General features: G+C 43.7%; 72 non-coding genes and 21 pseudogenes across 72 annotated transcripts; all 93 read right to left on the minus strand.

Annotated features, from left to right (window-relative positions):
• Window positions 1–89: 89 nt before the first annotated feature.
• LOC131726410 (5S ribosomal RNA) lies at window positions 90–208 on the minus strand. The gene has a single exon (XR_009321599.1). It is a non-coding gene; the product is annotated as a 5S ribosomal RNA (ribosomal RNA).
• Window positions 209–322: 114 nt separating this feature from the next.
• Window positions 323–441, minus strand: LOC131726941 (5S ribosomal RNA). The gene has a single exon (XR_009321750.1). It is a non-coding gene; the product is annotated as a 5S ribosomal RNA (ribosomal RNA).
• Window positions 442–541: 100 nt separating this feature from the next.
• Window positions 542–660, minus strand: LOC131726132 (5S ribosomal RNA). Its single transcript, XR_009321315.1, has one exon. It is a non-coding gene; the product is annotated as a 5S ribosomal RNA (ribosomal RNA).
• A 114-nt stretch (window positions 661–774) lies between these two features.
• LOC131726140 (5S ribosomal RNA) lies at window positions 775–893 on the minus strand. Its single transcript, XR_009321323.1, has one exon. It is a non-coding gene; the product is annotated as a 5S ribosomal RNA (ribosomal RNA).
• A 114-nt stretch (window positions 894–1,007) lies between these two features.
• Window positions 1,008–1,126, minus strand: LOC131727030 (5S ribosomal RNA). Its single transcript, XR_009321839.1, has one exon. It is a non-coding gene; the product is annotated as a 5S ribosomal RNA (ribosomal RNA).
• Window positions 1,127–1,226: 100 nt separating this feature from the next.
• On the minus strand, window positions 1,227–1,345 carry LOC131726396 (5S ribosomal RNA). The gene has a single exon (XR_009321585.1). It is a non-coding gene; the product is annotated as a 5S ribosomal RNA (ribosomal RNA).
• Window positions 1,346–1,445: 100 nt separating this feature from the next.
• Window positions 1,446–1,564, minus strand: LOC131727010 (5S ribosomal RNA). The gene has a single exon (XR_009321819.1). It is a non-coding gene; the product is annotated as a 5S ribosomal RNA (ribosomal RNA).
• Window positions 1,565–1,664: 100 nt separating this feature from the next.
• Window positions 1,665–1,783, minus strand: LOC131725549 (5S ribosomal RNA). The gene has a single exon (XR_009320728.1). It is a non-coding gene; the product is annotated as a 5S ribosomal RNA (ribosomal RNA).
• Window positions 1,784–1,883: 100 nt separating this feature from the next.
• Window positions 1,884–2,002, minus strand: LOC131726112 (5S ribosomal RNA). The gene has a single exon (XR_009321295.1). It is a non-coding gene; the product is annotated as a 5S ribosomal RNA (ribosomal RNA).
• Window positions 2,003–2,101: 99 nt separating this feature from the next.
• On the minus strand, window positions 2,102–2,220 carry LOC131727011 (5S ribosomal RNA). Its single transcript, XR_009321820.1, has one exon. It is a non-coding gene; the product is annotated as a 5S ribosomal RNA (ribosomal RNA).
• Window positions 2,221–2,320: 100 nt separating this feature from the next.
• On the minus strand, window positions 2,321–2,439 carry LOC131726455 (5S ribosomal RNA; annotated as a pseudogene).
• A 100-nt stretch (window positions 2,440–2,539) lies between these two features.
• On the minus strand, window positions 2,540–2,658 carry LOC131727012 (5S ribosomal RNA). The gene has a single exon (XR_009321821.1). It is a non-coding gene; the product is annotated as a 5S ribosomal RNA (ribosomal RNA).
• A 100-nt stretch (window positions 2,659–2,758) lies between these two features.
• Window positions 2,759–2,877, minus strand: LOC131726438 (5S ribosomal RNA). The gene has a single exon (XR_009321627.1). It is a non-coding gene; the product is annotated as a 5S ribosomal RNA (ribosomal RNA).
• A 100-nt stretch (window positions 2,878–2,977) lies between these two features.
• On the minus strand, window positions 2,978–3,096 carry LOC131726284 (5S ribosomal RNA). The gene has a single exon (XR_009321469.1). It is a non-coding gene; the product is annotated as a 5S ribosomal RNA (ribosomal RNA).
• Window positions 3,097–3,196: 100 nt separating this feature from the next.
• On the minus strand, window positions 3,197–3,315 carry LOC131727013 (5S ribosomal RNA). The gene has a single exon (XR_009321822.1). It is a non-coding gene; the product is annotated as a 5S ribosomal RNA (ribosomal RNA).
• Window positions 3,316–3,415: 100 nt separating this feature from the next.
• LOC131727014 (5S ribosomal RNA) lies at window positions 3,416–3,534 on the minus strand. The gene has a single exon (XR_009321823.1). It is a non-coding gene; the product is annotated as a 5S ribosomal RNA (ribosomal RNA).
• A 114-nt stretch (window positions 3,535–3,648) lies between these two features.
• On the minus strand, window positions 3,649–3,767 carry LOC131727015 (5S ribosomal RNA). The gene has a single exon (XR_009321824.1). It is a non-coding gene; the product is annotated as a 5S ribosomal RNA (ribosomal RNA).
• A 100-nt stretch (window positions 3,768–3,867) lies between these two features.
• On the minus strand, window positions 3,868–3,986 carry LOC131726285 (5S ribosomal RNA). The gene has a single exon (XR_009321470.1). It is a non-coding gene; the product is annotated as a 5S ribosomal RNA (ribosomal RNA).
• Window positions 3,987–4,100: 114 nt separating this feature from the next.
• LOC131726886 (5S ribosomal RNA) lies at window positions 4,101–4,219 on the minus strand. Its single transcript, XR_009321695.1, has one exon. It is a non-coding gene; the product is annotated as a 5S ribosomal RNA (ribosomal RNA).
• Window positions 4,220–4,319: 100 nt separating this feature from the next.
• Window positions 4,320–4,437, minus strand: LOC131726443 (5S ribosomal RNA). Its single transcript, XR_009321632.1, has one exon. It is a non-coding gene; the product is annotated as a 5S ribosomal RNA (ribosomal RNA).
• Window positions 4,438–4,551: 114 nt separating this feature from the next.
• LOC131726478 (5S ribosomal RNA) lies at window positions 4,552–4,669 on the minus strand (annotated as a pseudogene).
• A 114-nt stretch (window positions 4,670–4,783) lies between these two features.
• LOC131727016 (5S ribosomal RNA) lies at window positions 4,784–4,902 on the minus strand. The gene has a single exon (XR_009321825.1). It is a non-coding gene; the product is annotated as a 5S ribosomal RNA (ribosomal RNA).
• A 114-nt stretch (window positions 4,903–5,016) lies between these two features.
• On the minus strand, window positions 5,017–5,135 carry LOC131727017 (5S ribosomal RNA). The gene has a single exon (XR_009321826.1). It is a non-coding gene; the product is annotated as a 5S ribosomal RNA (ribosomal RNA).
• A 100-nt stretch (window positions 5,136–5,235) lies between these two features.
• On the minus strand, window positions 5,236–5,354 carry LOC131726427 (5S ribosomal RNA). The gene has a single exon (XR_009321616.1). It is a non-coding gene; the product is annotated as a 5S ribosomal RNA (ribosomal RNA).
• Window positions 5,355–5,451: 97 nt separating this feature from the next.
• LOC131726185 (5S ribosomal RNA) lies at window positions 5,452–5,570 on the minus strand. Its single transcript, XR_009321367.1, has one exon. It is a non-coding gene; the product is annotated as a 5S ribosomal RNA (ribosomal RNA).
• Window positions 5,571–5,684: 114 nt separating this feature from the next.
• On the minus strand, window positions 5,685–5,803 carry LOC131726187 (5S ribosomal RNA). The gene has a single exon (XR_009321369.1). It is a non-coding gene; the product is annotated as a 5S ribosomal RNA (ribosomal RNA).
• A 99-nt stretch (window positions 5,804–5,902) lies between these two features.
• Window positions 5,903–6,021, minus strand: LOC131727018 (5S ribosomal RNA). Its single transcript, XR_009321827.1, has one exon. It is a non-coding gene; the product is annotated as a 5S ribosomal RNA (ribosomal RNA).
• Window positions 6,022–6,120: 99 nt separating this feature from the next.
• On the minus strand, window positions 6,121–6,239 carry LOC131726432 (5S ribosomal RNA). The gene has a single exon (XR_009321621.1). It is a non-coding gene; the product is annotated as a 5S ribosomal RNA (ribosomal RNA).
• A 113-nt stretch (window positions 6,240–6,352) lies between these two features.
• Window positions 6,353–6,471, minus strand: LOC131727020 (5S ribosomal RNA). The gene has a single exon (XR_009321829.1). It is a non-coding gene; the product is annotated as a 5S ribosomal RNA (ribosomal RNA).
• Window positions 6,472–6,585: 114 nt separating this feature from the next.
• On the minus strand, window positions 6,586–6,703 carry LOC131726444 (5S ribosomal RNA). The gene has a single exon (XR_009321633.1). It is a non-coding gene; the product is annotated as a 5S ribosomal RNA (ribosomal RNA).
• A 114-nt stretch (window positions 6,704–6,817) lies between these two features.
• On the minus strand, window positions 6,818–6,936 carry LOC131727021 (5S ribosomal RNA). Its single transcript, XR_009321830.1, has one exon. It is a non-coding gene; the product is annotated as a 5S ribosomal RNA (ribosomal RNA).
• Window positions 6,937–7,033: 97 nt separating this feature from the next.
• LOC131726286 (5S ribosomal RNA) lies at window positions 7,034–7,152 on the minus strand. The gene has a single exon (XR_009321471.1). It is a non-coding gene; the product is annotated as a 5S ribosomal RNA (ribosomal RNA).
• A 100-nt stretch (window positions 7,153–7,252) lies between these two features.
• LOC131726429 (5S ribosomal RNA) lies at window positions 7,253–7,371 on the minus strand. The gene has a single exon (XR_009321618.1). It is a non-coding gene; the product is annotated as a 5S ribosomal RNA (ribosomal RNA).
• A 97-nt stretch (window positions 7,372–7,468) lies between these two features.
• On the minus strand, window positions 7,469–7,587 carry LOC131726186 (5S ribosomal RNA). The gene has a single exon (XR_009321368.1). It is a non-coding gene; the product is annotated as a 5S ribosomal RNA (ribosomal RNA).
• Window positions 7,588–7,701: 114 nt separating this feature from the next.
• Window positions 7,702–7,820, minus strand: LOC131726426 (5S ribosomal RNA). The gene has a single exon (XR_009321615.1). It is a non-coding gene; the product is annotated as a 5S ribosomal RNA (ribosomal RNA).
• A 100-nt stretch (window positions 7,821–7,920) lies between these two features.
• LOC131726433 (5S ribosomal RNA) lies at window positions 7,921–8,039 on the minus strand. The gene has a single exon (XR_009321622.1). It is a non-coding gene; the product is annotated as a 5S ribosomal RNA (ribosomal RNA).
• A 114-nt stretch (window positions 8,040–8,153) lies between these two features.
• Window positions 8,154–8,272, minus strand: LOC131727022 (5S ribosomal RNA). Its single transcript, XR_009321831.1, has one exon. It is a non-coding gene; the product is annotated as a 5S ribosomal RNA (ribosomal RNA).
• A 100-nt stretch (window positions 8,273–8,372) lies between these two features.
• On the minus strand, window positions 8,373–8,491 carry LOC131726417 (5S ribosomal RNA). The gene has a single exon (XR_009321606.1). It is a non-coding gene; the product is annotated as a 5S ribosomal RNA (ribosomal RNA).
• Window positions 8,492–8,604: 113 nt separating this feature from the next.
• On the minus strand, window positions 8,605–8,723 carry LOC131726473 (5S ribosomal RNA; annotated as a pseudogene).
• Window positions 8,724–8,819: 96 nt separating this feature from the next.
• Window positions 8,820–8,938, minus strand: LOC131726440 (5S ribosomal RNA). The gene has a single exon (XR_009321629.1). It is a non-coding gene; the product is annotated as a 5S ribosomal RNA (ribosomal RNA).
• A 113-nt stretch (window positions 8,939–9,051) lies between these two features.
• Window positions 9,052–9,169, minus strand: LOC131726492 (5S ribosomal RNA; annotated as a pseudogene).
• Window positions 9,170–9,282: 113 nt separating this feature from the next.
• Window positions 9,283–9,400, minus strand: LOC131726488 (5S ribosomal RNA; annotated as a pseudogene).
• A 114-nt stretch (window positions 9,401–9,514) lies between these two features.
• LOC131726495 (5S ribosomal RNA) lies at window positions 9,515–9,643 on the minus strand (annotated as a pseudogene).
• A 100-nt stretch (window positions 9,644–9,743) lies between these two features.
• LOC131726418 (5S ribosomal RNA) lies at window positions 9,744–9,862 on the minus strand. Its single transcript, XR_009321607.1, has one exon. It is a non-coding gene; the product is annotated as a 5S ribosomal RNA (ribosomal RNA).
• A 113-nt stretch (window positions 9,863–9,975) lies between these two features.
• Window positions 9,976–10,104, minus strand: LOC131726500 (5S ribosomal RNA; annotated as a pseudogene).
• A 95-nt stretch (window positions 10,105–10,199) lies between these two features.
• LOC131726415 (5S ribosomal RNA) lies at window positions 10,200–10,318 on the minus strand. Its single transcript, XR_009321604.1, has one exon. It is a non-coding gene; the product is annotated as a 5S ribosomal RNA (ribosomal RNA).
• Window positions 10,319–10,418: 100 nt separating this feature from the next.
• Window positions 10,419–10,537, minus strand: LOC131727023 (5S ribosomal RNA). The gene has a single exon (XR_009321832.1). It is a non-coding gene; the product is annotated as a 5S ribosomal RNA (ribosomal RNA).
• A 114-nt stretch (window positions 10,538–10,651) lies between these two features.
• Window positions 10,652–10,770, minus strand: LOC131726399 (5S ribosomal RNA). Its single transcript, XR_009321588.1, has one exon. It is a non-coding gene; the product is annotated as a 5S ribosomal RNA (ribosomal RNA).
• Window positions 10,771–10,884: 114 nt separating this feature from the next.
• LOC131726496 (5S ribosomal RNA) lies at window positions 10,885–11,013 on the minus strand (annotated as a pseudogene).
• A 100-nt stretch (window positions 11,014–11,113) lies between these two features.
• Window positions 11,114–11,232, minus strand: LOC131726161 (5S ribosomal RNA). Its single transcript, XR_009321343.1, has one exon. It is a non-coding gene; the product is annotated as a 5S ribosomal RNA (ribosomal RNA).
• Window positions 11,233–11,332: 100 nt separating this feature from the next.
• Window positions 11,333–11,451, minus strand: LOC131727024 (5S ribosomal RNA). The gene has a single exon (XR_009321833.1). It is a non-coding gene; the product is annotated as a 5S ribosomal RNA (ribosomal RNA).
• A 114-nt stretch (window positions 11,452–11,565) lies between these two features.
• On the minus strand, window positions 11,566–11,684 carry LOC131726400 (5S ribosomal RNA). Its single transcript, XR_009321589.1, has one exon. It is a non-coding gene; the product is annotated as a 5S ribosomal RNA (ribosomal RNA).
• A 114-nt stretch (window positions 11,685–11,798) lies between these two features.
• LOC131726087 (5S ribosomal RNA) lies at window positions 11,799–11,917 on the minus strand. Its single transcript, XR_009321269.1, has one exon. It is a non-coding gene; the product is annotated as a 5S ribosomal RNA (ribosomal RNA).
• A 114-nt stretch (window positions 11,918–12,031) lies between these two features.
• LOC131726837 (5S ribosomal RNA) lies at window positions 12,032–12,159 on the minus strand (annotated as a pseudogene).
• Window positions 12,160–12,260: 101 nt separating this feature from the next.
• LOC131726785 (5S ribosomal RNA) lies at window positions 12,261–12,387 on the minus strand (annotated as a pseudogene).
• Window positions 12,388–12,501: 114 nt separating this feature from the next.
• LOC131726406 (5S ribosomal RNA) lies at window positions 12,502–12,620 on the minus strand. The gene has a single exon (XR_009321595.1). It is a non-coding gene; the product is annotated as a 5S ribosomal RNA (ribosomal RNA).
• A 114-nt stretch (window positions 12,621–12,734) lies between these two features.
• On the minus strand, window positions 12,735–12,852 carry LOC131726487 (5S ribosomal RNA; annotated as a pseudogene).
• Window positions 12,853–12,952: 100 nt separating this feature from the next.
• On the minus strand, window positions 12,953–13,071 carry LOC131726419 (5S ribosomal RNA). The gene has a single exon (XR_009321608.1). It is a non-coding gene; the product is annotated as a 5S ribosomal RNA (ribosomal RNA).
• A 100-nt stretch (window positions 13,072–13,171) lies between these two features.
• On the minus strand, window positions 13,172–13,290 carry LOC131727025 (5S ribosomal RNA). Its single transcript, XR_009321834.1, has one exon. It is a non-coding gene; the product is annotated as a 5S ribosomal RNA (ribosomal RNA).
• Window positions 13,291–13,391: 101 nt separating this feature from the next.
• On the minus strand, window positions 13,392–13,511 carry LOC131726787 (5S ribosomal RNA; annotated as a pseudogene).
• Window positions 13,512–13,624: 113 nt separating this feature from the next.
• Window positions 13,625–13,743, minus strand: LOC131726425 (5S ribosomal RNA). The gene has a single exon (XR_009321614.1). It is a non-coding gene; the product is annotated as a 5S ribosomal RNA (ribosomal RNA).
• A 113-nt stretch (window positions 13,744–13,856) lies between these two features.
• On the minus strand, window positions 13,857–13,973 carry LOC131726481 (5S ribosomal RNA; annotated as a pseudogene).
• A 113-nt stretch (window positions 13,974–14,086) lies between these two features.
• Window positions 14,087–14,206, minus strand: LOC131726796 (5S ribosomal RNA; annotated as a pseudogene).
• A 99-nt stretch (window positions 14,207–14,305) lies between these two features.
• LOC131726786 (5S ribosomal RNA) lies at window positions 14,306–14,425 on the minus strand (annotated as a pseudogene).
• Window positions 14,426–14,541: 116 nt separating this feature from the next.
• LOC131726441 (5S ribosomal RNA) lies at window positions 14,542–14,661 on the minus strand. Its single transcript, XR_009321630.1, has one exon. It is a non-coding gene; the product is annotated as a 5S ribosomal RNA (ribosomal RNA).
• Window positions 14,662–14,763: 102 nt separating this feature from the next.
• On the minus strand, window positions 14,764–14,883 carry LOC131726439 (5S ribosomal RNA). Its single transcript, XR_009321628.1, has one exon. It is a non-coding gene; the product is annotated as a 5S ribosomal RNA (ribosomal RNA).
• A 101-nt stretch (window positions 14,884–14,984) lies between these two features.
• LOC131727026 (5S ribosomal RNA) lies at window positions 14,985–15,103 on the minus strand. The gene has a single exon (XR_009321835.1). It is a non-coding gene; the product is annotated as a 5S ribosomal RNA (ribosomal RNA).
• Window positions 15,104–15,218: 115 nt separating this feature from the next.
• Window positions 15,219–15,338, minus strand: LOC131726404 (5S ribosomal RNA). Its single transcript, XR_009321593.1, has one exon. It is a non-coding gene; the product is annotated as a 5S ribosomal RNA (ribosomal RNA).
• A 116-nt stretch (window positions 15,339–15,454) lies between these two features.
• LOC131726504 (5S ribosomal RNA) lies at window positions 15,455–15,572 on the minus strand (annotated as a pseudogene).
• A 114-nt stretch (window positions 15,573–15,686) lies between these two features.
• On the minus strand, window positions 15,687–15,805 carry LOC131726147 (5S ribosomal RNA). The gene has a single exon (XR_009321330.1). It is a non-coding gene; the product is annotated as a 5S ribosomal RNA (ribosomal RNA).
• Window positions 15,806–15,919: 114 nt separating this feature from the next.
• LOC131726484 (5S ribosomal RNA) lies at window positions 15,920–16,038 on the minus strand (annotated as a pseudogene).
• A 100-nt stretch (window positions 16,039–16,138) lies between these two features.
• LOC131726461 (5S ribosomal RNA) lies at window positions 16,139–16,257 on the minus strand (annotated as a pseudogene).
• Window positions 16,258–16,371: 114 nt separating this feature from the next.
• Window positions 16,372–16,490, minus strand: LOC131727027 (5S ribosomal RNA). The gene has a single exon (XR_009321836.1). It is a non-coding gene; the product is annotated as a 5S ribosomal RNA (ribosomal RNA).
• Window positions 16,491–16,592: 102 nt separating this feature from the next.
• Window positions 16,593–16,712, minus strand: LOC131726460 (5S ribosomal RNA; annotated as a pseudogene).
• A 100-nt stretch (window positions 16,713–16,812) lies between these two features.
• Window positions 16,813–16,931, minus strand: LOC131727028 (5S ribosomal RNA). The gene has a single exon (XR_009321837.1). It is a non-coding gene; the product is annotated as a 5S ribosomal RNA (ribosomal RNA).
• Window positions 16,932–17,045: 114 nt separating this feature from the next.
• On the minus strand, window positions 17,046–17,164 carry LOC131727029 (5S ribosomal RNA). The gene has a single exon (XR_009321838.1). It is a non-coding gene; the product is annotated as a 5S ribosomal RNA (ribosomal RNA).
• A 100-nt stretch (window positions 17,165–17,264) lies between these two features.
• On the minus strand, window positions 17,265–17,383 carry LOC131726424 (5S ribosomal RNA). The gene has a single exon (XR_009321613.1). It is a non-coding gene; the product is annotated as a 5S ribosomal RNA (ribosomal RNA).
• Window positions 17,384–17,497: 114 nt separating this feature from the next.
• LOC131726239 (5S ribosomal RNA) lies at window positions 17,498–17,616 on the minus strand. The gene has a single exon (XR_009321422.1). It is a non-coding gene; the product is annotated as a 5S ribosomal RNA (ribosomal RNA).
• Window positions 17,617–17,717: 101 nt separating this feature from the next.
• LOC131727031 (5S ribosomal RNA) lies at window positions 17,718–17,836 on the minus strand. The gene has a single exon (XR_009321840.1). It is a non-coding gene; the product is annotated as a 5S ribosomal RNA (ribosomal RNA).
• A 114-nt stretch (window positions 17,837–17,950) lies between these two features.
• Window positions 17,951–18,069, minus strand: LOC131727032 (5S ribosomal RNA). Its single transcript, XR_009321841.1, has one exon. It is a non-coding gene; the product is annotated as a 5S ribosomal RNA (ribosomal RNA).
• A 100-nt stretch (window positions 18,070–18,169) lies between these two features.
• On the minus strand, window positions 18,170–18,278 carry LOC131726798 (5S ribosomal RNA; annotated as a pseudogene).
• Window positions 18,279–18,377: 99 nt separating this feature from the next.
• LOC131726209 (5S ribosomal RNA) lies at window positions 18,378–18,496 on the minus strand. The gene has a single exon (XR_009321392.1). It is a non-coding gene; the product is annotated as a 5S ribosomal RNA (ribosomal RNA).
• A 99-nt stretch (window positions 18,497–18,595) lies between these two features.
• LOC131727033 (5S ribosomal RNA) lies at window positions 18,596–18,714 on the minus strand. Its single transcript, XR_009321842.1, has one exon. It is a non-coding gene; the product is annotated as a 5S ribosomal RNA (ribosomal RNA).
• A 115-nt stretch (window positions 18,715–18,829) lies between these two features.
• On the minus strand, window positions 18,830–18,948 carry LOC131726411 (5S ribosomal RNA). Its single transcript, XR_009321600.1, has one exon. It is a non-coding gene; the product is annotated as a 5S ribosomal RNA (ribosomal RNA).
• Window positions 18,949–19,064: 116 nt separating this feature from the next.
• LOC131726196 (5S ribosomal RNA) lies at window positions 19,065–19,183 on the minus strand. Its single transcript, XR_009321379.1, has one exon. It is a non-coding gene; the product is annotated as a 5S ribosomal RNA (ribosomal RNA).
• A 99-nt stretch (window positions 19,184–19,282) lies between these two features.
• LOC131726459 (5S ribosomal RNA) lies at window positions 19,283–19,401 on the minus strand (annotated as a pseudogene).
• A 100-nt stretch (window positions 19,402–19,501) lies between these two features.
• On the minus strand, window positions 19,502–19,620 carry LOC131727034 (5S ribosomal RNA). Its single transcript, XR_009321843.1, has one exon. It is a non-coding gene; the product is annotated as a 5S ribosomal RNA (ribosomal RNA).
• Window positions 19,621–19,719: 99 nt separating this feature from the next.
• On the minus strand, window positions 19,720–19,838 carry LOC131727035 (5S ribosomal RNA). The gene has a single exon (XR_009321844.1). It is a non-coding gene; the product is annotated as a 5S ribosomal RNA (ribosomal RNA).
• Window positions 19,839–19,938: 100 nt separating this feature from the next.
• Window positions 19,939–20,057, minus strand: LOC131727036 (5S ribosomal RNA). The gene has a single exon (XR_009321845.1). It is a non-coding gene; the product is annotated as a 5S ribosomal RNA (ribosomal RNA).
• Window positions 20,058–20,172: 115 nt separating this feature from the next.
• On the minus strand, window positions 20,173–20,291 carry LOC131726197 (5S ribosomal RNA). Its single transcript, XR_009321380.1, has one exon. It is a non-coding gene; the product is annotated as a 5S ribosomal RNA (ribosomal RNA).
• Window positions 20,292–20,391: 100 nt separating this feature from the next.
• On the minus strand, window positions 20,392–20,510 carry LOC131727037 (5S ribosomal RNA). The gene has a single exon (XR_009321846.1). It is a non-coding gene; the product is annotated as a 5S ribosomal RNA (ribosomal RNA).
• A 99-nt stretch (window positions 20,511–20,609) lies between these two features.
• Window positions 20,610–20,728, minus strand: LOC131727038 (5S ribosomal RNA). The gene has a single exon (XR_009321847.1). It is a non-coding gene; the product is annotated as a 5S ribosomal RNA (ribosomal RNA).
• Window positions 20,729–20,828: 100 nt separating this feature from the next.
• LOC131727039 (5S ribosomal RNA) lies at window positions 20,829–20,947 on the minus strand. Its single transcript, XR_009321848.1, has one exon. It is a non-coding gene; the product is annotated as a 5S ribosomal RNA (ribosomal RNA).
• Between the last annotated feature and the right edge of the window lie 12 nt (window positions 20,948–20,959).

The raw sequence follows: 20,959 nt of genomic DNA on the forward strand, positions 1-20,959 counted from the left end.
TTATGTTTAGTGAGCTGGGGGTGATTCCTCCCAAATTTCCTTTTGTCCTCCACACATTTCAATTGTAAAATGTAATTACAAAAATGTAATGCCTGCAGCACTTGATATTCCCAGGTGGTCTCCCATCCAAGTACTAACCAAGCCCAACATTGCTTAGCTTCTGAGATCAGACGAGAGCAGGCTTATTCAAGGTGGTGTGGCCGCAGGCGATTGCATTTCTGCTTTCATGACTTTTATGTTTAGTGAGCTGGGGGTGATTCCTCCAAAATTTCCTTTTGTCCTCCACACATTTCAATTGTAAAATGTAATTACAAAAATGTAATGCCTGCAGCACTTGATATTCCCAAGTGGTCTCCCATCCAAGTACTAACCAAGCCCAACATTGCTTAGCTTCTGAGATCAGACGAGATCAGGTTTATTCAAGGTGGTGTGGCCGCAGGCGACTGCATTTCTGCTTTCATGACTTTTATGTTTAGTGAGCTGGGGGTGATTCCTCCAAAATTTCCTTTTGTCCTCCACACATTTCAATTGTAAAATGTAATGCCTGCAGCACTTGATATTCCCAGGTGGTCTCCCATCCAAGTACTAACCAAGCCCAACATTGCTTAGCTTCTGAGATCAGACGAGATCAGGCTTAATCAAGGTGGTGTGGCCGCAGGCGATTGCATTTCTGCTTTCATGACTTTTATGTTTAGTGAGCTGGGGGTGATTCCTCCAAAATTTCCTTTTGTCCTCCACACATTTCAATTGTAAAATGTAATTACAAAAATGTAATGCCTGCAGCACTTGATATTCCCAGGTGGTCTCCCATCCAAGTACTAACCAAGCCCAACATTGCTTAGCTTCTGAGATCAGACGAGATCAGGCTTATTCAAGGTGGTGTGGCCACAGGCGATTGCATTTCTGCTTTCATGACTTTTATGTTTAGTGAGCTGGGGGTGATTCCTCCCAAATTTCCTTTTGTCCTCCACACATTTCAATTGTAAAATGTAATTACAAAAATGTAATGCCTGCAGCACTTGATATTCCCAGGAGGTCTCCCATCCAAGTACTAACCAAGCCCAACATTGCTTAGCTTCTGAGATCAGACGAGATCAGGCTTATTCAAGGTGGTGTGGCCGCAGGCGATTGCATTTCTGCTTTCATGACTTTTATGTTTAGTGAGCTGGGGGTGATTCCTACAAAATTTCCTTTTGTCCTCCACACATTTCAATTGTAAAATGTAATGCCTGCAGCACTTGATATTCCCAGGTGGTCTCCCATGCAAGTACTAACCAAGCCCAACATTGCTTAGCTTCTGAGATCAGACGAGATCAGGCTTATTCAAGGTGGCGTGGCCGCAGGCGATTGCATTTCTGCTTTCATGACTTTTATGTTTAGTGAGCTGGGGGTGATTCCTCCAAAATTTCCTTTTGTCCTCCACACATTTCAATTGTAAAATGTAATGCCTGCAGCACTTGATATTCCCAGGTGGTCTCCCATCCAAGTACTAACCAAGCCCAACATTGCTTAGCTTCTGAGATCAGACGAGATCAGGCTTATTCAAGGTGGTGTGGCCGCAGGCGATTGCATTTCTGCTTTCATGACTTTTATGTTTAGTGAGCTGGGGGTGATTCCTCCAAAATTTCCTTTTGTCCTCCACACATTTCAATTGTAAAATGTAATGCCTGCAGCACTTGATATTCCCAGGTGGTCTCCCATCCAAGTACTAACCAAGCCCAACATTGCTTAGCTTCTGAGATCAGACGAGATCAGGTTTATTCAAGGTGGTGTGGCCGCAGGCGATTGCATTTCTGCTTTCATGACTTTTATGTTTAGTGAGCTGGGGGTGATTCCTCCAAAATTTCCTTTTGTCCTCCACACATTTCAATTGTAAAATGTAATGCCTGCAGCACTTGATATTCCCAGGTGGTCTCCCATCCAAGTACTAACCAAGCCCAACATTGCTTAGTTTCTGAGATCAGACGAGATCAGGCTTATTCAAGGTGGTGTGGCCGCAGGCGATTGCATTTCTGCTTTCATGACTTTTATGTTTAGTGAGCTGGGGGTGATTCCTCCAAAATTTCCTTTTGTCCTCACACATTTCAATTGTAAAATGTAATGCCTGCAGCACTTGATATTCCCAGGTGGTCTCCCATCCAAGTACTAACCAAGCCCAACATTGCTTAGCTTCTGAGATCAGACGAGATCAGGCTTATTCAAGGTGGTGTGGCCGCAGGCGATTGCATTTCTGCTTTCATGACTTTTATGTTTAGTGAGCTGGGGGTGATTCCTCCAAAATTTCCTTTTGTCCTCCACACATTTCAATTGTAAAATGTAATGCCTGCAGCACTTGATATTCCCAGGTGGTCTCCCATCCAAGTACTAACCAAGCCCAACATTGCTTAGCTTCTGAGAACAGACAAGATCAGGCTTATTCAAGGTGGTGTGGCCGCAGGCGATTGCTTTTCTGCTTTCATGACTTTTATGTTTAGTGAGCTGGGGGTGATTCCTCCAAAATTTCCTTTTGTCCTCCACACATTTCAATTGTAAAATGTAATGCCTGCAGCACTTGATATTCCCAGGTGGTCTCCCATCCAAGTACTAACCAAGCCCAACATTGCTTAGCTTCTGAGATCAGACGAGATCAGGCTTATTCAAGGTGGTGTGGCCGCAGGCGATTGCATTTCTGCTTTCATGACTTTTATGTTTAGTGAGCTGGGGGTGATTCCTCCAAAATTTCCTTTTGTCCTCCACACATTTCAATTGTAAAATGTAATGCCTGCAGCACTTGATATTCCCAGGTGGTCTTCCATCCAAGTACTAACCAAGCCCAACATTGCTTAGCTTCTGAGAGCAGACGAGATCAGGCTTATTCAAGGTGGTGTGGCCGCAGGCGATTGCATTTCTGCTTTCATGACTTTTATGTTTAGTGAGCTGGGGGTGATTCCTCCAAAATTTCCTTTTGTCCTCCACACATTTCAATTGTAAAATGTAATGCCTGCAGCACTTGATATTCCCAGGTGGTCTCCCATCCAAGTACTAACCAAGCCCAACATTGCTTAGCTTCTGAGAGCAGACGAGATCAGGCTTATTCAAGGTGGTGTGGCCGCAGGCGATTGCATTTCTGCTTTCATGACTTTTATGTTTAGTGAGCTGGGGGTGATTCCTCCAAAATTTCCTTTTGTCCTCCACACATTTCAATTGTAAAATGTAATGCCTGCAGCACTTGATATTCCCAGGTGGTCTCCCATCCAAGTACTAACCAAGCCCAACATTGCTTAGCTTCTGAGATCAGACGAGATCAGGCTTATTCAAGGTGGTGTGGCCGCAGGCGATTGCATTTCTGCTTTCATGACTTTTATGTTTAGTGAGCTGGGGGTGATTCCTCCAAAATTTCCTTTTGTCCTCCACACATTTCAATTGTAAAATGTAATGCCTGCAGCACTTGATATTCCCAGGTGGTCTCCCATCCAAGTACTAACCAAGCCCAACATTGCTTAGCTTCTGAGATCAGACGAGATCAGGCTTATTCAAGGTGGTGTGGCCGCAGGCGATTGCATTTCTGCTTTCATGACTTTTATGTTTAGTGAGCTGGGGGTGATTCCTCCAAAATTTCCTTTTGTCTTCCACACATTTCAATTGTAAAATGTAATTACAAAAAAGTAATGCCTGCAGCACTTGATATTCCCAGGTGGTCTCCCATCCAAGTACTAACCAAGCCCAACATTGCTTAGCTTCTGAGATCAGACGAGATCAGGCTTATTCAAGGTGGTGTGGCCGCAGGCGATTGCATTTCTGCTTTCATGACTTTTATGTTTAGTGAGCTGGGGGTGATTCCTCCAAAATTTCCTTTTGTCCTCCACACATTTCAATTGTAAAATGTAATGCCTGCAGCACTTGATATTCCCAGGTGGTCTCCCATCCAAGTACTAACCAAGCCCAACATTGCTTAGCTTCTGAGAGCAGACGAGATCAGGCTTATTCAAGGTGGTGTGGCCGCAGGCGATTGCATTTCTGCTTTCATGACTTTTATGTTTAGTGAGCTGGGTGTGATTCCTCCAAAATTTCCTTTTGTCCTCCACACATTTCAATTGTAAAATGTAATTACAAAAATGTAATGCCTGCAGCACTTGATATTCCCAGGTGGTCTCCCATCCAAGTACTAACCAAGCCCAACATTGCTTAGCTTCTGAGATCAGATGAGATCAGGCTTATTCAAGGTGGTGTGGCCGCAGGCGTTTGCATTTCTGCTTTCATGACTTTTATGTTTAGTGAGCTGGGGGTGATTCCTCCAAAATTTCCTTTTGTCCGCCACACATTTCAATTGTAAAATGTAATGCCTGCAGCACTTGATATTCCCAGGTGGTCTCCATCCAAGTACTAACCAAGCCCAACATTGCTTAGCTTCTGAGATCAGACGAGATCAGGCTTATTCAAGGTGGTGTGGCCGCAGGCGATTGCATTTCTGCTTTCATGACTTTTATGTTTAGTGAGCTGGGGGTGATTCCTCCAAAATTTCCTTTTGTCCTCCACACATTTCAATTGTAAAATGTAATTACAAAAATGTAATGCCTGCAGCACTTGATATTCCCAGATGGTCTCCCATCCAAGTACTAACCAAGCCAACATTGCTTAGCTTCTGAGATCAGACGAGATCAGGCTTATTCAAGGTGGTGTGGCCGCAGGCGATTGCATTTCTGCTTTCATGACTTTTATGTTTAGTGAGCTGGGGGTGATTCCTCCAAAATTTCCTTTTGTCCTCCACACATTTCAATTGTAAAATGTAATTACAAAAATGTAATGCCTGCAGCACTTGATATTCCCAGGTGGTCTCCCATCCAAGTACTAACCAAGCCCAACATTGCTTAGCTTCTGAGATCAGACGAGATCAGGCTTATTCAAGGTGGTGTGGCCGCAGGCGATTGCATTTCTGCTTTCATGACTTTTATGTTTAGTGAGCTGGGGGTGATTCCTCCAAAATTTCCTTTTGTCCTCCACACATTTCAATTGTAAAATGTAATTACAAAAATGTAATGCCTGCAGCACTTGATATTCCCAGGTGGTCTCCCATCCAAGTACTAACCAAGCCCAACATTGCTTAGCTTCTGAGATCAGACGAGATCAGGCTTATTCAAGGTGGTGTGGCCGCAGGCGATTGCATTTCTGCTTTCATGACTTTTATGTTTAGTGAGCTGGGGGTGATTCCTCCAAAATTTCCTTTTGTCCTCCACACATTTCAATTGTAAAATGTAATGCCTGCAGCACTTGATATTCCCAGGAGGTCTCCCATCCAAGTACTAACCAAGCCCAACATTGCTTAGCTTCTGAAATCAGACGAGATCAGGCTTATTCAAGGTGGTGTGGCCGCAGGTGATTGCATTTCTGCTTTCCTGACTTTTATGTTTAGTGAGCTGGGGGTGATTCCTCCAAAATTTCCTTTTGTCCACACATTTCAATTGTAAAATGTAATGCCTGCAGCACTTGATATTCGCAGGTGGTCTCCCATCCAAGTACTAACCAAGCCCAACATTGCTTAGCTTCTGAGATCAGACGAGATCAGGCTTATTCAAGGTGGTGTGGCCGCAGGCGATTGCTGTTCTGCTTTCATGACTTTTATGTTTAGTGAGCTGGGGATGATTCCTCAAAAATTTCCTTTTGTCCTCCACACATTTCAATTGTAAAATGTAATTACAAAAATGTAATGCCTGCAGCACTTGATATTCCCAGGTGGTCTCCCATCCAAGTACTAACCAAGCCCAACATTGCTTAGCTTCTGAGATCAGACGAGACCAGGCTTATTCAAGATGGTATGGCCGCAGGCGATTGCATTTCTGCTTTCATGACTTTTATGTTTAGTGAGCTGGGGTGATTCCTCCAAAATTTCCTTTTGTCCTCCACACATTTCAATTGTAAAATGTAATGCCTGCAGCACTTGATATTCCCAGGTGGTCTCCCATCCAAGTACTAACCAAGCCCAACATTGCTTAGCTTCTGAGATCAGACGAGATCAGGCTTATTCAAGGTGGTGTGGCCGCAGGCGATTGCATTCCTGCTTCATGACTTTTATGTTTAGTGAGCTGGGGGTGATTCCTCCAAAATTTCCTTTTGTCCTCCACACATTTCAATTGTAAAATGTAATGCCTTCAGCACTTGATATTCCCAGGTGGTCTCCCATCCAAGTACTAACCAAGCCCAACATTGCTTAGCTTCTGAGATCAGACGAGATCAGGCTTATTCAAGGTGGTGTGGCCGCAGGCGATTGCATTTCTGCTTTCATGACTTTTATGTTTAGTGAGCTGGGGGTGATTCCTCCAAAATTTCTTTTGTCCTCCACACATTTCAATTGTAAAATCTAATTACAAAAGTGTAATGCCTGCAGCACTTGATATTCCCAGGTGGTCTCCCATCCAAGTACTAACCAAGCCCAACATTGCTTAGCTTCTGAGATCAGACGAGATCAGGCTTATTCAAGGTGGTGTGGCCGCAGGCGATTGCATTTCTGCTTTCATGACTTTTATGTTTAGTGAGCTGGGGGTGATTCCTCCAAAATTTCCTTTTGTCCTCCACACATTTCAATTGTAAAATGTAATTACAAAAATGTAATGCCTGCAGCACTTGATATTCCCAGGTGGTCTCCATCCAAGTACTAACCAAGCCCAACATTGCTTAGCTTCTGAGATCAGACGAGATCAGGCTTATTCAAGGTGGTGTGGCCGCAGGCGATTGCATTTCTGCTTTCATGACTTTTATGTTTAGTGAGCTGGGGGTGATTCCTCCAAAATTTCCTTTTGTCCTCCACACATTTCAATTCTAAAATGTAATTACAAAAATGTAATGCCTGCAGCACTTGATATTCCCAGGTGGTCTCCCATCCAAGTACTAACCAAGCCCAACATTGCTTAGCTTCTGAGATCAGACGAGATCAGGCTTATTCAAGGTGGTGTGGCCGCAGGCGATTGCATTTCTGCTTTCATGACTTTTATGTTTAGTGAGCTGGGGGTGATTCCTCCAAAATTTCCTTTTGTCCACACATTTCAATTGTAAAATGTAATGCCTGCAGCACTTGATATTCCCAGGTGGTCTCCCATCCAAGTACTAACCAAGCCCAACATTGCTTAGCTTCTGAGAGCAGACGAGATCAGGCTTATTCAAGGTGGTGTGGCCGCAGGCGATTGCATTTCTGCTTTCATGACTTTTATGTTTAGTGAGCTGGGGGTGATTCCTCCAAAATTTCCTTTTGTCCTCCACACATTTCAATTGTAAAATGTAATGCCTGCAGCACTTGATATTCCCAGGAGGTCTCCCATCCAAGTACTAACCAAGCCCAACATTGCTTAGCGTCTGAAATCAGACGAGATCAGGCTTATTCAAGGTGGTGTGGCCGCAGGCGATTGCATTTCTGCTTTCCTGACTTTTATGTTTAGTGAGCTGGGGGTGATTCCTCCAAAATTTCCTTTTGTCCACACATTTCAATTGTAAAATGTAATGCCTGCAGCACTTGATATTCGCAGGTGGTCTCCCATCCAAGTACTAACCAAGCCCAACATTGCTTAGCTTCTGAGATCAGACGAGATCAGGCTTATTCAAGGTGGTGTGGCCGCAGGCGATTGCTGTTCTGCTTTCATGACTTTTATGTTTAGTGAGCTGGGGGTGATTCCTCCAAAATTTCCTTTTGTCCTCCACACATTTCAATTGTAAAATGTAATTACAAAAATGTAATGCCTGCAGCACTTGATATTCCCAGGTGGTCTCCCATCCAAGTACTAACCAAGCCCAACAGTGCTTAGCTTCTGAGATCAGACGAGACCAGGCTTATTCAAGATGGTATGGCCGCAGGCGATTGCATTTCTGCTTTCATGACTTTTATGTTTAGTGAGCTGGGGGTGATTCCTCCAAAATTTCCTTTTGTCCTCCACACATTTCAATTGTAAAATGTAATGCCTTCAGCACTTGATATTCCCAGGTGGTCTCCCATCCAAGTACTAACCAAGCCCAACATTGCTTAGCTTCTGAGATCAGACGAGATCAGGCTTATTCAAGGTGGTGTGGCCGCAGGCGATTGCATTTCTGCTTTCATGACTTTTATGTTTAGTGAGCTGGGGGTGATTCCTCAAAAATTTCCTTTTGTCCTCCACACATTTCAATTGTAAAATCTAATTACAAAAGTGTAATGCCTGCAGCACTTGATATTCCCAGGTGGTCTCCCATCCAAGTACTAACCAAGCCCAACATTGCTTAGCTTCTGAGATCAGACGAGATCAGGCTTATTCAAGGTGGTGTGGCCGCAGGCGATTGCATTTCTGCTTTCATGACTTTTATGATTAGTGAGCTGGGGGTGATTCCTCCAAAATTTCCTTTTGTCCTCCACACATTTCAATTGTAAAATGTAATACCTGCAGCACTTGATATTCCCAGGTGGTCTCCCATCCAAGTACTATCCAAGCCCAACATTGCTTAGCTTCTGAGATCAGACGAGATCAGGCTTATTCAAGGTGGTGTGGCCGCCGGCGATTGCATTCCTGCTTCATGACTTTTATGTTTAGTGAGCTGGGGGTGATTCCTCCAAAATTTCCTTTTGTCCTCCACACATTTCAATTGTAAAATGTAATTACAAAAATGTAATACCTGCAGCACTTGATATTCCCAGGTGGTCTCCCATCCAAGTACTAACCAAGCCCACTATTGCTTAGCTTCTGAGATCAGACGAGATCAGGCTTATTCAAGGTGGTGTGGCTGCAGGCGATTGCATTTCTGCTTTCATGACTTTTATGTTTAGTGAGCTGGGGTGATTCCTCCAAAATTTCCTTTTGTCCACACATTTCAATTGTAAAATGTAATGCCTGCGGCACTTGATATTCCCAGGTGGTCTCCCATCCAAGTACTAACCAAGCCCAACATTGCTTAGCTTCTGAGATCAGACGAGATCAGGCTCATTCAAGGTGGTGTGGCCGCAGGCGATTGCATTCTGCTTTCATGACTTTTATGTTTAGTGAGCTGGGGGTGATTCCTCCAAAATTTCCTTTTGTCCTCCACACATTTCAATTGTAAAATGTAATTACAAAAATGTAATGCCTGCAGCACTTGATATTCCCAGGTGGTCTCCCATCCAAGTACTAACCAAGCCAAACATTGCTTAGCTTCTGAGATCAGACGAGATCAGCTTATTCAAGGTGGTGTGGCCGCAGGCGATTGCATTTCTGCTTTCATGAATTTTATGTTTAGTGAGCTGGGGTGATTCCTCCAAAATTTCCTTTTGTCCTCCACACATTTCAATTGTAAAATGTAATTAGAAAAATGTAATGTCTGCAGCACTTGATATTCCCAGGTGGTCTCCATCCAAGTACTAACCAAGCCCAACATTGCTTACCTTCTGAGATCAGACGAGATCAGGCTTATTCAAGGTGGTGTGGCCGCAGGCGATTGCATTTCTCCTTTCATGACTTTTATGTTTAGTGAGCTGGGGGTGATTCCTCCAAAATTTCCTTTTGTCCTCCACACATTTCAATTGTAAAATGTAATTACAAAAAAGTAATGCCTGCAGCACTTCATATTCCCAGGTGGTCTCCCATCCAAGTACTAACCAAGCCCAACATTGCTTAGCTTCTGAGATCAGACGAGATCAGACGAGATCAGGCTTATTCAAGGTGGTGTGGCCGCAGGCGATTGCATTTCTGCTTTCATGACTTTTATGTTTAGTGAGCTGGGGGTGATTCCTCCAAAATTTCCTTTTGTCCTCCACACATTTCAATTGTAAAATGTAATACCTGCAGCACTTGATATTCCCAGGTGGTCTCCCATCCAAGTACTATCCAAGCCCAACATTGCTTAGCTTCTGAGATCAGACGAGATCAGGCTTATTCAAGGTGGTGTGGCCGCCGGCGATTGCATTCCTGCTTTCATGACTTTTATGTTTAGTGAGCTGGGGTGATTCCTCCAAAATTTCCTTTTGTCCTCCACACATTTCAATTGTAAAATGTAATTACAAAAAAGTAATGCCTGCAGCACTTCATATTCCCAGGTGGTCTCCCATCCAAGTACTAACCAAGCCCAACATTGCTTAGCTTCTGAGATCAGACGAGATCAGACGAGATCAGGCTTATTCAAGGTGGTGTGGCTGCAGGCGATTGCATTTCTGCTTTCATGACTTTTATGTTTAGTGAGCTGGGGGTGATTCCTCCAAAATTCCTTTTGTCCACACATTTCAATTGTAAAATGTAATGCTGCGGCACTTGATATTCCCAGGTGGTCTCCCATCCAAGTACTAACCAAGCCCAACATTGCTTAGCTTCTGAGATCAGACGAGATCAGGCTCATTCAAGGTGGTGTGGCCGCAGGCGATTGCATTTCTGCTTTCATGACTTTTATGTTTAGTGAGCTGGGGGTGATTCCTCCAAAATTTCCTTTTGTCCTCCACACATTTCAATTGTAAAATGTAATGCCTGCAGCACTTGATATTCCCAGGTGGTCTCCCATCCAAGTACTAACCAAGCCCAACATTGCTTAGCTTCTGAGATCAGACGAGATCAGGCTTATTCAAGGTGGTGTGGCCGCAGGCGATTGCATTTCTGCTTTCATGACTTTTATGTTTAGTGAGCTGGGGGTGATTCCTCCAAAATTTCCTTTTGTCCTCCACACATTTCAATTGTAAAATGTAATTAGAAAAATGTAATGTCTGCAGCACTTGATATTCCCAGGTGGTCTCCCATCCAAGTACTAACCAAGCCCAACATTGCTTACCTTCTGAGATCAGACGAGATCAGGCTTATTCAAGGTGGTGTGGCCGCAGGCGATTGCATTTCTCCTTTCATGACTTTTATGTTTAGTGAGCTGGGGGTGATTCCTCCAAAATTTCCTTTTGTCCTCCAAACATTTCAATTGTAAAATGTAATTACAAAAAAGTAATGCCTGCAGCACTTCATATTCCCAGGTGGTCTCCCATCCAAGTACTAACCAAGCCCAACATTGCTTAGCTTCTGAGATCAGACGAGATCAGACGAGATCAGGCTTATTCAAGGTGGTGTGGCCGCAGGCGATTGCATTTCTGCTTTCATGACTTTTATGTTTAGTGAGCTGGGGGTGATTCCTCCAAAATTTCCTTTTGTCCTCCACACATTTCAATTGTAAAATGTAATACCTGCAGCACTTGATATTCCCAGGTGGTCTCCCATCCAAGTACTATCCAAGCCCAACATTGCTTAGCTTCTGAGATCAGACGAGATCAGGCTCATTCAAGGTGGTGTGGCCGCAGGCGATTGCATTTCTGCTTTCATGACTTTTATGTTTAGTGAGCTGGGGGTGATTCCTCCAAAATTTCCTTTTGTCCTCCACACATTTCAATTGTAAAATGTAATGCCTGCAGCACTTGATATTCCCAGGTGGTCTCCCATCCAAGTACTAACCAAGCCCAACATTGCTTAGCTTCTGAGATCAGACGAGATCAGGCTTATTCAAGGTGGTGTGGCCGCAGGCGATTGCATTTCTGCTTTCATGACTTTTATGTTTAGTGAGCTGGGGGTGATTCCTCCAAAATTTCCTTTTGTCCTCCACACATTTCAATTGTAAAATGTAATTAGAAAAATGTAATGTCTGCAGCACTTGATATTCCCAGGTGGTCTCCCATCCAAGTACTAACCAAGCCCAACATTGCTTACCTTCTGAGATCAGACGAGATCAGGCTTATTCAAGGTGGTGTGGCCGCAGGCGATTGCATTTCTCCTTTCATGACTTTTATGTTTAGTGAGCTGGGGGTGATTCCTCCAAAATTTCCTTTTGTCCTCCACACATTTCAATTGTAAAATGTAATTACAAAAATATAATGCCTGCAGCACTTGATATTCCCAGGTGGTCGCCCATCCAAGTACTAACCAAGCCCAACATTGCTTAGCTTCTGAGATCAGACGAGATCAGGCTTATTCAAGGTGGTGTGGCCGCAGGCGATTGCAGTTCTGCTTTCATGACTTTTATGTTTAGTGAGCTGGGGGTGATTCCTCCAAAATTTCCTTTTGTCCTCCACACATTTCAATTGTAAAATGTAATTACAAAAATGTAATGCCTGCAGCACTTGATATTCCCAGGTGGTCTCCCATCCAAGTACTAACCAAGCTCAACATTGCTTAACTTTTAAGATCAGACGAGATCAGCGAGATCAGGCTTATTCAAGGTGGTGTGGCCGCAGGCGATTGCATTTCTGCTTTCCTGACACACATATTTAGCGAGCTGGGGGTGATTCCTCCAAAATTTCCTTTAGTCCTCCACACATTTCAATTGTAAAATGTAAATGCCTGCAGCACTTGATATTCCCAGGTGGTCTCCCATCCAACTACTAAATAAGCCCAACATTGCTTAGCTTCTGAGATCAGACGAGAAGACGAGATCAGGCTTATTCAAGGTGGTGTGGCCGCAGGCGATTGCATTTCTGCTTTCATGACTTTTATGTTTAGTGAGCTGGGGGTGATTCCTCCAAAATTTCCTTTTGTCCTCCACACATTTCAATTGTAAAATGTAATTACAAAAATGTAATGCCTGCAGCACTTGATATTCCCAGGTGGTCTCCCATCCAAGTACTAACCAAGCCAAACATTGCTTAGCTTCTGAGATCAGACGAGATCAGGCTTATTCAAGGTGGTGTGGCCGCAGGCGATTGCATTTCTGCTTTCATGAATTTTATGTTTAGTGAGCTGGGGGTGATTCCTCCAAAATTTCCTTTTGTCCTCCACACATTTCAATTGTAAAATGTAATTACAAAAAAGTAATGCCTGCAGCACTTCATATTCCCAGGTGGTCTCCATCCAAGTACTAACCAAGCCCAACATTGCTTAGCTTCTGAGATCAGACGAGATCAGGCTTATTCAAGGTGGTGTGGCCGCAGGCGATTGCATTTCTGCTTTCATGACTTTTATGTTTAGTGAGCTGGGGGTGATTCCTCCAAAATTTCCTTTTGTCCTCCACACATTTCAATTGTAAAATGTAATACCTGCAGCACTTGATATTCCCAGGTGGTCTCCCATCCAAGTACTATCCAAGCCCAACATTGCTTAGCTTCTGAGATCAGACGAGATCAGGCTTATTCAAGGTGGTGTGGCCGCCGGCGATTGCATTCCTGCTTTCATGACTTTTATGTTTAGTGAGCTGGGGGTGATTCCTCCAAAATTTCCTTTTGTCCTCCACACATTTCAATTGTAAAATGTAATGCCTGCAGCACTTGATATTCCCAGGTGGTCTCCCATCCAAGTACTAACCAAGCCCAACATTGCTTAGCTTCTGAGATCAGACGAGATCAGGCTTATTCAAGGTGGTGTGGCCGCAGGCGATTGCATTTCTGCTTTCATGACTTTTATGTTTAGTGATCTGGGCGTGATTCCTCCAAAATTTTCCTTTTGTCCTCCACACATTTCAATTGTAAAATGTAATACCTGCAGCACTTGATATTCCCCAGGTGGTCTCCCATCCAAGTACTAACCAAGCCCAACATTGCTTAGCTTCTGAGATTAGACGAGATCAGGCTTATTCAAGGTGGTGTGGCAGCAGGCGATTGCATTCCTGCTTTCATGACTTTTATGTTTAGTGAGCTGGGGGTGATTCCTCCAAAATTTCCTTTTGTCCTCCACACATTTCAATTGTAAAATGTAATTAGAAAATGTAATGTCTGCAGCACTTGATATTCCCACGTGGTCTCCCATCCAAGTACTAACCAAGCCCAACATTGCTTACCTTCTGAGATCAGACGAGATCAGGCTTATTCAAGGTGGTGTGGCCGCAGGCGATTGCATTTCCCTTTCATGACTTTTATGTTTAGTGAGCTGGGGGTGATTCCTCCAAAATTTCCTTTTGTCCTCCACACATTTCAATTGTAAAATGTAATTACAAAAATATAATGCCTGCAGCACTTGATATTCCCAGGTGGTCGCCCATCCAAGTACTAACCAAGCCCAACATTGCTTAGCTTCTGAGATCAGACGATCAGGCTTATTCAAGGTGGTGTGACCGCAGGCGATTGCAGTTCTGCTTTCATGACTTTTATGTTAGTGAGCTGGGGGTGATTCCTCCAAAATTTCCTTTTGTCCTCCACACATTTCAATTGTAAAATGTAATTACAAAAATGTAATGCCTGCAGCACTTGATATTCCCCAGGTGGTCTCCCATCCAAGTACTAACCAAGCTCAACATTGCTTAGCTTTTAAGATCAGACGAGATCAGGCTTATTCAAGGTGGTGTGGCCGCAGGCGATTGCATTTCTGCTTTAATGACACTTATATTTAGCGAGCTGGGGGTGATTCCTCCAAAATTCCTTTAGTCCTCCACACATTTCAATTGTAAAATGTAATGCCTGCAGCACTTGATATTCCCAGGTGGTCTCACCATCCAAGTACTAAATAAGACCAACATTGCTTAGCTTCTGAGATCAGACGAGATCAGGCTTATTCAAGGTGGTGTGGCCGCAGGCGATTGCATTTCTGCTTTCATGACTTTTATGTTTAGTGAGCTGGGGGGTGATTCCTCCAAAATTTCCTTTTGTCCTCCACGACATTTCAATTGTAAAATGTAATTACAAAAATGTAATGCCTGCAGCACTTGATATTCCCAGGTGGTCTCCCCATCCAAGTACTAACCAAGCCCAACATTGCTTAGCTTCTGAGATCAGACGAGATCAGGCTTATTCAAGGTGGTGTGGCCGCAGGCGATTGCATTTCTGCTTTCATGACTTTTATGTTTAGTGAGCTGGGGGTGATTCCTCCCAAAATTTCCTTTTTGTCCTCCACACATTTCAATTGTAAAATGTAATACCTGCAGCACTTGATATTCCCAGGTGGTCTCCCATCCAAGTACTAACCAAGCCCCAACATTGCTTAGCTTCTGAGATCAGACGAGATCAGGCTTATTCAAGGTGGTGTGGCCGCAGGCGATTGCATTTCTGCTTTCATGACTTTTATGTTTAGTGAGCTGGGGGTGATTCCTCCAAAATTTTCCTTTTGTCCTCCACACATTTCAATTGTAAAATGTAATGCCTGCAGCACTTGATATTCCCAGGTGGTCTCCCATCCAAGTACTAACCAAGCCCAACATTGCTTAGCTTCTGAGATCAGACGAGATCAGGCTTATTCAAGGTGGTGTGGCCGCAGGCGATTGCATTTCTGCTTTCATGACTTTTATTGTTTAGTGAGCTGGGGGTGATTCCTCCAAAATTTCCTTTTGTCCTCCACACATTTCAATTGTAAAATGTAATTACAAAAATGTAATGCCTGCAGCACTTGATATTCCCAGGTGGTCTCCCATCCAAGTACTAACCAAGCCCAACATTGCTTAGCTTCTGAGATCAGACGAGATCAGGCTTATTCAAGGTGGTGTGGCCCGCAGGCGATTGCATTTCTGCTTTCATGACTTTTTATGTTTAGTGAGCTGGGGGTGATTCCTCCAAAATTTCCTTTTGTCCTCCACACATTTCAATTGTAAAATGTAATTAGAAAAAATGTAATGTCTGCAGCACTTGATATTCCCACGTGGTCTCCCATCCAAGTACTAACCAAGCCCAACATTGCTTACCTTCTGAGATCAGACGAGATCAGGCTTATTCAAGGTGGTGTGGCGCAGGCGATTGCATTTCCCTTTCATGACTTTTATGTTTAGTGAGCTGGGGCGTGATTCCTCCAAAATTTCCTTTTGTCCTCCACACATTTCAATTGTAAAATGTAATTACAAAAATATAATGCCTGCAGCACTTGATATTCCCAGGTGGTCGCCCATCCAAGTACTAACCAAGCCCAACATTGCTTAGCTTCTGAGATCAGACGAGATCAGGCTTATTCAAGGTGGTGTGACCGCAGGCGATTGCAGTTCTGCTTTCATGACTTTTATGTTTAGTGAGCTGGGGGTGATTCCTCCAAAATTTCCTTTTGTCCTCCACACATTTCAATTGTAAAATGTAATTACAAAAATGTAATGCCTGCAGCACTTGATATTCCCAGGTGGTCTCCCATCCAAGTACTAACCAAGCTCAACATTGCTTAGCTTTTAAGATCAGACGAGATCAGGCTTATTCAAGGTGGTGTGGCCGCAGGCGATTGCATTTCTGCTTTAATGACACTTATATTTAGCGAGCTGGGGGTGATTCCTCCAAAATTTCCTTTAGTCCTCCACACATTTCAATTGTAAAATGTAATGCCTGCAGCACTTGATATTCCCAGGTGGTCTCCCATCCAAGTACTAAATAAGACCAACATTGCTTAGCTTCTGAGATCAGACGAGATCAGGCTTATTCAAGGTGGTGTGGCCGCAGGCGATTGCATTTCTGCTTTCATGACTTTTATGTTTAGTGAGCTGGGGGTGATTCCTCCAAAATTTCCTTTTGTCCTCCACACATTTCAATTGTAAAATGTAATTACAAAAATGTAATGCCTGCAGCACTTGATATTCCCAGGTGGTCTCCCATCCAAGTACTAACCAAGCCCAACATTGCTTAGCTTCTGAGATCAGACGAGATCAGGCTTATTCAAGGTGGTGTGGCCGCAGGCGATTGCATTTCTGCTTTCATGACTTTTATGTTTAGTGAGCTGGGGGTGATTCCTCCAAAAATTTCCTTTTGTCCCTCCACACATTTCAATTGTAAAATGTAATACCTGCAGCACTTGATATTCCCCAGGTGGTCTCCCATCCAAGTACTAACCAAGCCCAACATTGCTTAGCTTCTGAGATCAGACGAGATCAGGCTTATTCAAGGTGGTGTGGCCGCAGGCGATTGCATTTCTGCTTTCATGACTTTTATGTTTAGTGAGCTGGGGGTGATTCCTCCAAAATTTCCTTTTGTCCTCCACACATTTCAATTGTAAAATGTAATGCCTGCAGCACTTGATATTCCCAGGTGGTCTCCCATCCAAGTACTAACCAAGCCCAACATTGCTTAGCTTCTGAGATCAGACGAGATCAGGCTTATTCAAGGTGGTGTGGCCGCAGGCGATTGCATTTCTGCTTTCATGACTTTTATGTTTAGTGAGCTGGGGGTGATTCCTCCAAAATTTCCTTTTGTCCTCCACACATTTCAATTGTAAAATGTAATTACAAAAATGTAATGCCTGCAGCACTTGATATTCCCAGGTGGTCTCCCATCCAAGTACTAACCAAGCCCAACATTGCTTAGCTTCTGAGATCAGACGAGATCAGGCTTATTCAAGGTGGTGTGGCCGCAGGCGATTGCTGTTCTGCTTTCATGACTTTTATGTTTAGTGAGCTGGGGGTGATTCCTCCAAAATTTCCTTTTGTTCTCCACACATTTCAATTGTAAAATGTAATGCCTGCAGCACTTGATATTCCCAGGTGGTCTCCCATCCAAGTACTAACCAAGCCCAACATTGCTTAGCTTCTGAGATCAGAAGAGATCAGGCTTATTCAAGGTGGTGTGGCCGCAGATGATTGCATTTCTGCTTTCATGACTTTTATGTTTAGTGAGCTGGGGGTGATTCCTATAAAATTTCCTTTTGTCCTCCACACATTTCAATTGTAAAATGTAATTACAAAAATGTAATGCCTGCAGCACTTGATATTCCCAGGTGGTATCCCATCCAAGTACTAACCAAGCCCAACATTGCTTAGGTTCTGAGATCAGACGAGATCAGGCTTATTCAAGGTGGTGTGGCCGCAGGCGATTGCATTTCTGCCTTTCATGACTTTTATGTTTAGTGAGCTGGGGGTGATTCCTCCAAAATTTCCTTTTGTCCTCCACACATTTCAATTGTAAAATGTAATGCCTGCAGCACTTGATATTCCCAGGTGGTCTCCCATCCAAGTACTAACCAAGCCCAACATTGCTTAGCTTCTGAGATCAGACGAGATCAGGCTTATTCAAGGTGGTGTGGCCGCAGGCGATTGCATTTCTGCTTTCATGACTTTTATGTTTAGTGAGCTGGGGGTGATTCCTCCAAAATTTCCTTTTGTCCTCCACACATTTCAATTGTAAAATGTAATTACAAAAATGTAATGCCTGCAGCACTTGATATTCCCAGGTGGTCTCCCATCCAAGTACTAACCAAGCCCAACATTGCTTAGCTTCTGAGATCAGACGAGATCAGGCTTATTCAAGGTGGTGTGGCCGCAGGCGATTGCATTTCTGCTTTCATGACTTTTATGTTTAGTGAGCTGGGGGTGATTCCTCCAAAATTTCCTTTTGTCCTCCACACATTTCAATTGTAAAATGTAATGCCTGCAGCACTTGATATTCCCAGGTGGTCTCCCATCCAAGTACTAACCAAGCCCAACATTGTTTAGCTTCTGAGATCAGGCTTATTCAAGGTGGTGTGGCCGCAGGCGATGCATTTCTGCTTTCATGACTTTTATGTTTAGTGAGCTGGGGGTGATTCCTCCAAAATTTCCTTTTGTCCTCCAAACATTTCAATTGTAAAATGTAATGCCTGCAGCACTTGATATTCCCAGGTGGTCTCCCATCCAAGTACTAACCAAGCCCAACATTGCTTAGCTTCTGAGACCAGACGAGATCAGGCTTATTCAAGGTGGTGTGGCCGCAGGCGATTGCATTTCTGCTTTCATGACTTTTATGTTTAGTGAGCTGGGGTGATTCCTCCAAAATTTCCTTTTGTCCTCCACACATTTCAATTGTAAAATGTAATGCCTGCAGCACTTGATATTCCCAGGTGGTCTCCCATCCAAGTACTAACCAAGCCCAACATTGCTTAGCTTCTGAGATCAGACGAGATCAGGCTTATTCAAGGTGGTGTGGCCGCAGGCGATTGCATTTCTGCTTTCATGACTTTTATGTTTAGTGAGCTGGGGGTGATTCCTCCAAAATTTCCTTTTGTCCCTCCACACATTTCAATTGTAAAATGTAATTACAAAAATGTAATGCCTGCAGCACTTGATATTCCCAGGTGGTCTCCCATCCAAGTACTAACCAAGCCCAACATTGCTTAGCTTCTGAGATCAGACGAGAGCAGGCTTATTCAAGGTGGTGTGGCCGCAGGCGATTGCATTTCTGCTTTCATGACTTTTATGTTTAGTGAGCTGGGGGTGATTCCTCCAAAATTTCCTTTTGTCCTCCACCACATTTCAATTGTAAAATGTAATTACAAAAATGTAATGCCCTGCAGCACTTGATATTCCCAGGTGGTCTCCCATCCAAGTACTAACCAAGCCCAACATTGCTTAGCTTCTGAGATCAGACGAGATCAGGCTTATTCAAGGTGGTGTGGCCGCAGGCGATTGCATTTCTGCTTTCATGACTTTTATGTTTAGTGAGCTGGGGGTGATTCCTCCAAAATTTCCTTTTGTCCTCCACACATTTCAATTGTAAAATGTAATGCTGCAGCACTTGATATTCCCACGTGGTCTCCCATCCAAGTACTAACCAAGCCCAACATTGCTTAGCTTCTGAGATCAGACGAGATCAGGCTTATTCAAGGTGGTGTGGCCGCAGGCGATTGCATTTCTGCTTTCATGACTTTTATGTTTAGTGAGCTGGGGGTGATTCCTCCAAAATTTCCTTTTGTCCTCCACACATTTCAATTGTAAAATGTAATGCCTGCAGCACTTGATATTCCCAGGTGGTCTCCCATCCAAGTACTAACCAAGCCCAACATTGCTTAGCTTCTGAGATCAGACGAGATCAGGCTTATTCAAGGTGGTGTGGCCGCAGGCGATTGCATTTCTGCTTTCATGACTTTTATGTTTAGTGAGCTGGGGTGATTCCTCCAAAATTTTCTTTTGTCCTCCACACATTTCAATTGTAAAATGTAATGCCTGCAGCACTTGATATTCCCAGGTGGTCTCCCATCCAAGTACTAACCAAGCCCAACATTGCTTAGCTTCTGAGATCAGACGAGATCAGGCTTATTCAAGGTGGTGTGGCCGCAGGCGATTGCATTTCTGCTTTCATGACTTTTATGTTTAGTGAGCTGGGGGTGATTCCTCCAAAATTTCCTTTTGTCCTCCACACATTTCAATTGTAAAATGTAATGCCTGCAGCACTTGATATTCCCAGGTGGTCTCCCATCCAAGTACTAACCAAGCCCAACATTGCTTAGCTTCTGAGATCAGACGAGATCAGGCTTATTCAAGGTGGTGTGGCCGCAGGCGATTGCATTTCTGCTTTCATGACTTTTATGTTTAGTGAGCTGGGGGTGATTCCTCCAAAATTTCCTTTTGTCCTCCACACATTTCAATTGTAAAATGTAATTACAAAAATGTAATGCCCTGCAGCACTTGATATTCCCAGGTGGTCTCCCATCCAAGTACTAACCAAGCCCAACATTGCTTAGCTTCTGAGATCAGACGAGATCAGGCTTATTCAAGGTGGTGTGGCCGCAGGCGATTGCATTTCTGCTTTCATGACTTTTATGTTTAGTGAGCTGGGGGTGATTCCTCCAAAATTTCCTTTTGTCCTCCACACATTTCAATTGTAAAATGTAATGCCTGCAGCACTTGATATTCCCAGGTGGTCTCCCATCCAAGTACTAACCAAGCCCAACATTGCTTAGCTTCTGAGATCAGACGAGATCAGGCTTATTCAAGGTGGTGTGGCCGCAGGCGATTGCATTTCTGCTTTCATGACTTTTATGTTTAGTGAGCTGGGGGTGATTCCTCCAAAATTTCCTTTGTCCTCCACACATTTCAATTGTAAAATGTAATGCCTGCAGCACTTGATATTCCCAGGTGGTCTCCCATCCAAGTACTAACCAAGCCCAACATTGCTTAGCTTCTGAGATCAGACGAGATCAGGCTTATTCAAGGTGGTGTGGCCGCAGGCGATTGCATTTCTGCTTTCATGACTTTTATGTTTAGTGAGCTGGGGGTGATTCCTCCAAAATTTCCTTTTGTCCTCCACACATTTCAATTGTAAAATGTAATGCCTGCAGCACTTGATATTCCCAGGTGGTCTCCCATCCAAGTACTAACCAAGCCCAACATTGCTTAGCTTCTGAGATCAGACGAGATCAGGCTTATTCAAGGTGGTGTGGCCGCAGGCGATTGCATTTCT

Source organism: Acipenser ruthenus, unplaced genomic scaffold (genome assembly GCF_902713425.1).
Source record: "Acipenser ruthenus unplaced genomic scaffold, fAciRut3.2 maternal haplotype, whole genome shotgun sequence".
In the NCBI taxonomy this organism is placed as follows: Eukaryota; Metazoa; Chordata; class Actinopteri; order Acipenseriformes; family Acipenseridae; genus Acipenser; species Acipenser ruthenus.